We start from the raw sequence: 6984 nt of genomic DNA, 5'->3' as shown, positions 1-6984 counted from the left end.
TATATATATATATATATATATAATAGTTTTTTGTAAAAAATCGATACAGTCGCAATATTGCAAGAAAGATTTTCTTAAAAGTTGTTAGAAACGTGAAATTTTTTTCTTCTTGTAAAACGGAATAACACGAAACTTTTGGAAAGAAATTTCCGTTTCCAACAAGTTCGTGTTATTCTGTTTTTCAAAAAAGTATTTTAGATAGTTAATAAATTTTAAGAAAACCTTTCTTTAAATATCAATACATACACATATGTATATACATATGTTTGTGTATATTTATATACACATGTGTGTGTGTGTATGAATGTACATATATGCACATACATATATATACATATGTACACCTACCTATAAGTACGCATTATATATATACATATATATATATATACACACATACACACAATCATACACATATACTCGCGCATATAGAAAGTGACTGATGGTTTTCCAGGTATTCTCTTGAAGCCATGGAAGCAGGCTTTAGAGGAACTACTTCAGATACTACGTTAAAGTTTCTTTGGGGTTGATAAACTTTAACAAAAGCTATAAAAAGGTATTATATGCTATATCAATAAAGGTGGGAGCAGAGTAGATCCTAAAAATTACAGGCCTATCTCTCTGACTTGCTGAGTGAAACCCAACTTGATTTCCAATCACAAGCTGCCCACGTATTTCTTACTCCACTATGATTGGCTTTTGAAAAAGCTGCTCGACCATTCAAATATTGATGTGGTATATGTAGTATATCTTGAATTTGCAAAGGTCCTTAACAAGGTGGAATATGGCATGATATGTGACAAACTGCGCACATTGTGCCCAGATTGACTAATTCCGGAAAAAAATTATATCTCGGGTTAAAATAATCACCTGATAGTGGCTGAAGGCTCGTTTGAGCCACAATTCTAAGGGCTATCAACTGGAACCAAAATTATCTGTGTTTTCTTTTTTTATGTGGGTCTGAGCTTAAATAACCAAATTAGAGCATATCGACCAAAATTGCCTCTTTGATGCATTGCGGTTAAAAATGATTGTCTGCAAGATCTCGCCAACTTTCAATCAAGGAAAACATCCATGACATCTTCAGAAGAATGTCCATCATGTCGCATCCAGCAATTGCTTCGAAACGTCCTAGCCCAAGTTTATGGTGAAGTTGGTTACACAGCTCGTTCTTCAAAACATAGAAGGCGTCTGCTTTGACAGAAGAACAATCAAGAATAGAATCACTAGATTACTGACTGGTCCATGTCACGCATATTTATTGTTTTGCATTGTTGCTTCAATATTTGTTGAGTTTAATAAGTGATCAGTTTTCACAATTTAGTGCAAATGATTCTGATTTTCCTTGTGAATCATGGGGGGGGGGGTTGTTACATTGTATTTTTCTTTTGGGGGAAGAGGTAGACTATGGTAAAATTTAAATGCAGGCATTTTCTGGGAATATTGTCTTTTTGTTATCTCGTATTTTGGCCCGTCTTCAATTTCGGCATAAGCAAGACAAAATCGTCCAGGCCTTCCTAATCAGATTTTTACCCCATAAAATAGGCCAAAAAAGTGCATTTAAGATGAATTATTTCAAGAAATTTATTAGGTTGGGAGTCTATTTATGTTTCCTGTTTTTATAGTTGTTTAATCACGTTGGGGGTCAATAACTACCGATTTTACCCAATTTTGGTTGGTTTTGATTTTTGGTACCCAAACTGGAATTATACTATCTGTGTGGCCTTTTAACATAAAATGTTGAGGATGTCTAATATGTTAGCCCTTAATATGTCAAAATTTGTCATTTTTTTTAAAGTATGAAGTTTGAATGGAGTTTTACCAAAAATTTGGATATTCCAATTAAAAACTTAAATGTTTCGTGCATCTCCTATTTTCTCAAATTTCTCGAATCTATGTTGGCCTATACACTCTTGGCTGTAGCTTGATTGAAAGATAATAAAAAATACTTCTAAATAAGTTCGAACAGAGGTTAAAGAAAATATGTCCAATCTCATGATACTAAAAAAAACGTAAATTTCGTTAAATTGGCTGACTTTAAAGAGCTATAAAAATTGAACCATACATTATTTTAAACTCTGATTTTTTGATTTGTAATCCCTTGAGTTTAGAGAAGCAGAAAATATGTATTTCAAATACCTGGAGAACTTTCGAAAATGATAAATTCCCACTCTGGGCACAGTGTGCTGCGGGATCTTGAAATTACTGCTAAACTACGAGAATGACTACCTAAAAAAAATTGAAGACAGGCAGTTGCAACCAATGGCACTCTCTCAAGGGAAACACAAATTCTGAGTGGTGTCCCCCAAGGAATTGTGTTGAAGCCGTTACTGTTTATAGTAGATCACTTAGACATGCCTATGGTCATTCGGTCGTTCAGTCACTGTCTCTTGCTACGCTGATGATTCAAAGTTATTACAGAAAATAAAGAATTATGACGATGTCACAAGCTTGCAGAGATTTAATGCAATATACAAATGGTCTGAACAAAATAACATGTAATTTAATGCTGGGAAATTTCAAGCACTGCGTTATTTGTCCATAGGCCTATATCAAGAGCCTGGAGGAGGTAGTGCTGCCCTGGGTCAAGAGGGTGGCTGCTGGAAGACCATATTTCTGGCAGCAGGAATCTGCACCATGCCACACAAGCAGGAGAACCCAGTCATGGCTGTCAGACAATTTCTGTGACCACATCACCCCTAACATCTAGCTACCTAACTCCCCAGCCTGCAACCCCTTGATTATTATATGTGGGGTGCAGTTGAGCGAGAGACCAACAAAACTCCTTGTAACACCAAAGATGAACTAAAAGCAAGGATTATGGCAGCATTCACCAACTTAAGCAAGGAGACCGTCCAGAAGAGTTGCAGGAGATTTCGAAGTCATCTGGAGGCCGTGGTTGAAGCCAATGGCGATTTTATTGAATAAATTTATTCTTTTGTTATTTCAAAATATTTTTATCTAATTTTTGTAAATATATATGTTAAAATGAGATGTCAGTGTTATTTTGATTTTTGCGTAATTTAGACGACAATATATTCACCGCAGCCTGTTTATTAGGAGGAAGGAAGGAATATATAAACATCGCCTGAGAATATAATTAATATAGAGAGTTATATCTTTGCATGTTAAGTTATAAGTTACTGTAGAATATTTAAAGTTTTCAATTGGTATAATATTACTTTCTTTGTCTCCCTATATCTTTTTGTTAATCTGTCTGCTGATTATCCAAAAGAACAACTTGTCTCCAATTTTAACTGTTGCTCTCTCGCTTCACAAGTAAACAGCCAAACCCTTCCAGTAAACAACACTAAAATACCACAACCATGTGTTTTATAAATATAACAATGTTACGAATGTGAAAATAATTGTCAAGTCATAATTAATATTAATATTAATCATTATAAGAAATACAAGAAATCATTAATTACTGATTAAGACACATCAACATTATAAGTTTGCTGTCTCCGAACGCCAATGGAAATTGAGATGCAATTTCAGTTTACGAGAGGATTAATATAACTGGATTGTTCTCTCTAAATATATTATTTCTGTTGATCTATGATTTTATAGTTTATTTACTCCTTCCATTGTTTTTTACTCAGTAATTTTTAGCATCTCGTAGTTTCGTCCCATATTTAGTAATTTTCCCGAAGTAGATACATTACAATTGAATATCACCCATTCAAAGAAATATATTTTACCTTTTAAATTGATAAAATTTAAATTAGAAAAACAAGTTAAATCCCATATATTTCCCGCTCATTATTATACAGGGTGTCCACAAAGTCTGGGTTCCTGGAGTAAATAAAATCATAACATAAACAATTAAATATAGGAAATAATAATTTCTTAAAGTATGTGTTAATCACCATGTACCCACACTTTGTGGACACCCTGTAGTTATCTGTAAAAGGTACAGATAACATAGCGGTTTGGGAAATTGGATTCAATCTTATAACAGTTGTACTGACTGCTTTTCATCTTTACATCAACATTATACCTAAATGTCTACCTCCCTATCAATCTACCTCTCTATTTATCTGTCTGTTATGTCACAAATAACAGTAACTTTCAACTTCAGTTCTGAAATCTCGTTCTCAAAATGCAATAATAATATTTTAGTATTTTTGCCGAGTAACAAAGCTTGCATCCGCTAGCCTTTCTGCTAAATGAATAAAAAGTTGATTTAAATGCCGTAAATTGTGACGATTTATTCGACATATTTAAGATATTCTGTCACTGCTGTTCTTAATAAAAACGTTATTGATTTTGCGCCGCGCAGTCTTAGCAAAAGGCACATCATATTTAGGCGATGAGGTAGCAAACGGATCAATTCTGAGTCTGAGATTCGTTTCTCGATTATAGATTATGGCAAAGGGGAAAGTTAGTATGGTTAGCAATTGTTTACTGAGAGGTAACTTTCATGACTGAAGATCAAGCAGTTGGATCTAGTAACTGCATTGTTTAACAGACACTAGTTTTAAAGCGACGATAAACAAGGTATGTTAAATGAAATAAGTTGGCCATTACTAGGAATGAGAACGTTGTTAAGAAGAGAGCTCTTCTGTTTCATTCTACAATCTCCTCTCGCTTTACACACACGCAATCCCTCCCTCCATCGCTCTCTTCCTCCCTTTATCTGTCTATCTGTCTGTTCGTCTGTCTGCCTGTCTATTTGTTTACCTATCTATCTATCTGTCTGTGAGTCTATCTATTTATCTTATCTATCTATATCTTCCATTGGACATTGATTATCTATCTACCTATCTACCTACCTACATATCTATCTATTTACCTGTCTATCTGTCTGTTTATCTATCCCTCTGTTTGTCTGTCTATCTATCTCGCAAAAAGATGGATACATGTAGCAAGAATGGCACGTATAAATGACGAAGCCACCTTGACCATGATTCTATAAAACGTTTTAAAATTTTGTAAACAGAGAGTTACTCACGTTTCTTGCTTAAATAAAAGAGATTTTATTTAACAAAGTGTGACGCTAAAGACCGAGGTTACCGTGGTCTTTTCGTAGGTTTTTCTTTCCACGGATAACCTCCCCATTTATTGGGAATTTTTTGTATTATTTCATATTTTTTGTAAATACCCCAAACGTTTTGCGATGTTTTTTTTTCATCGTTGTCCCCACTTTTGTTTTTTTTTTTCTGCTTTGTTTTCGACCCCCTCGAAAAGAAAAACTCTACATTTGTATTTTGTCCCCTCTGTGTTGAGCCCTGTGTGGCTAATAAAGAAACCTATCTATCTATCTATCTATCTATCTCTGTATGATACTCTTCCATTGTAGCCCATCTCTCTCTACAATATTATTGCATATTACAATTTCCTTTTCTACGGCTCTCACCTCAATTTTGCCTTGCCTTCTAAAATACTCTCACTCTCTTTCTTTCTCTCTCTCTCTCTCTCTCCATACACTCACAAACAGCAACAACCAAAGTTATTCACGTTACTATAAATGCTAAAACTGTACAATATCCTAATATCCTAATATCCCATTATGGCATCGATTCTAAAGCACTGCCAAAATTACACTACAGAAGCTCTCGTTTCTCTTCGAATAGTAACTCACATTGGAATACAATTTATCTATTTGAATTAATGCAGTTGCAACACACCCAAAAGATCTAGATTTATTTCTAAATATTATCTCCTGAAAACACTTCAATTTCAACTCAGGACGAGACGATTTCTTTCTTTATTTTGGGTTATTGCAGCCGCAGGTTCCTGGCTAAGTCAGCTGATCTGTATATTTTCTCCGCCGGAGCTCAACGAAACATCCATGCTTAGACTCCTGGGTATTCAAGATCCCACATTCAGTAACCAACCCTGTCATGCTTTCATGGAGCCACATGTCAATGGCATCACCGTGTCTCTGACATCAAACATTTACATCATCTTTGTTGTTGAAGAATAACCTTCTCCTTCTTCCTCTTCTTCCTCTTCCTTTTCTTCCTCTTCTTCCTTTTTCCTCTTTCCTTTTCTTCTTCCTTTTCTTCTTCCTTTTTTCCTCTTCTTCCTTTTTTCCTCTTCCTTTTCTTCTTCCTTTTTCCTCTTTCCTTTTCTTCCTCTTCCTTTTCCTACCACCACCACCACCACCATCATACTACTACTACTACTACTACTTCTTCGTAGCTATATGAAAGACACACACAGTGTCTGAGTTGAGACGTTTTGTGTTTCTCTTCTTTCTCTCTCTCTTCTTTCTCTCCCACATCTCTCTCTTTCTCCATCTCTTTCTCTCTCATTGTCTATTTATCTATCTATCTACCTACCTATCATAATTTCTCATTTTATATCAGTTGTCACACTATTTCTCCATTTGTTTCCAAAGATTCCATTCAACACTCTTTCTCTCTCTCCCTTACTCTCTCTCTCTGTCTCTTTCTGCTTTTTCCCACTCTTCCCCTTTCTGCTTTCTTCGCAATTCCCCATACACACGTCTGCACACACTACGTATGTCTCCTCTTTGTTTAACTTCCTGTATATCTTGATTTCCCTTTTATATCTCGTATCTTTCTCTAGGACATCACCATCTCTTAGATGTTCTATTCTTTGTCTCATAACGCCTATCTTTCTCCACAAATCCCCCACCGACATTCTCCTTCTCTCTTCCATTGTTCGTCACCTTTTTATTATTTCCCTTATTTCTATTCCTCGTAAACTCATTCTTTTTCAGTCTTTTCGCTTCTACTTGCAATCTTCCTCCAATCAATCATTTCTTGTTCAATATTCCTACTACTTTCTAACATCAAAGCATTCCCCTATCAAACTGTCCCTATGTGTCCCCGTCTCTCTCTCACTCTCTCCCTTGTTGTATACACACACTCACACAAATATATGTACGTATATATGTCTATCCGTCTTTCTATATGTATATATATATATGACCATATATATATATATATATATATATATATATATATATGTGTGTGTGTGTGTGTGTGTGTCTGTGTATATATATATATATAT

At 34.9% G+C, this 6984-nt stretch overlaps 1 long non-coding RNA gene across 1 annotated transcript in view; it reads right to left on the bottom strand.

Moving 5' to 3' along the window:
- LOC128250610 (uncharacterized) overlaps positions 1-6984 on the bottom strand; it is a 199425-nt gene that overhangs the window by 48007 nt on the left and 144434 nt on the right. The window lies entirely within an intron of this gene.

This window comes from Octopus bimaculoides, chromosome 23, assembly GCF_001194135.2.
Source record: "Octopus bimaculoides isolate UCB-OBI-ISO-001 chromosome 23, ASM119413v2, whole genome shotgun sequence".
Lineage (NCBI taxonomy): Eukaryota > Metazoa > Mollusca > Cephalopoda > Octopoda > Octopodidae > Octopus > Octopus bimaculoides.
Note: the sequence above shows the minus strand (reverse complement) of the source record. Positions and strands in the feature narration are given on the sequence as shown.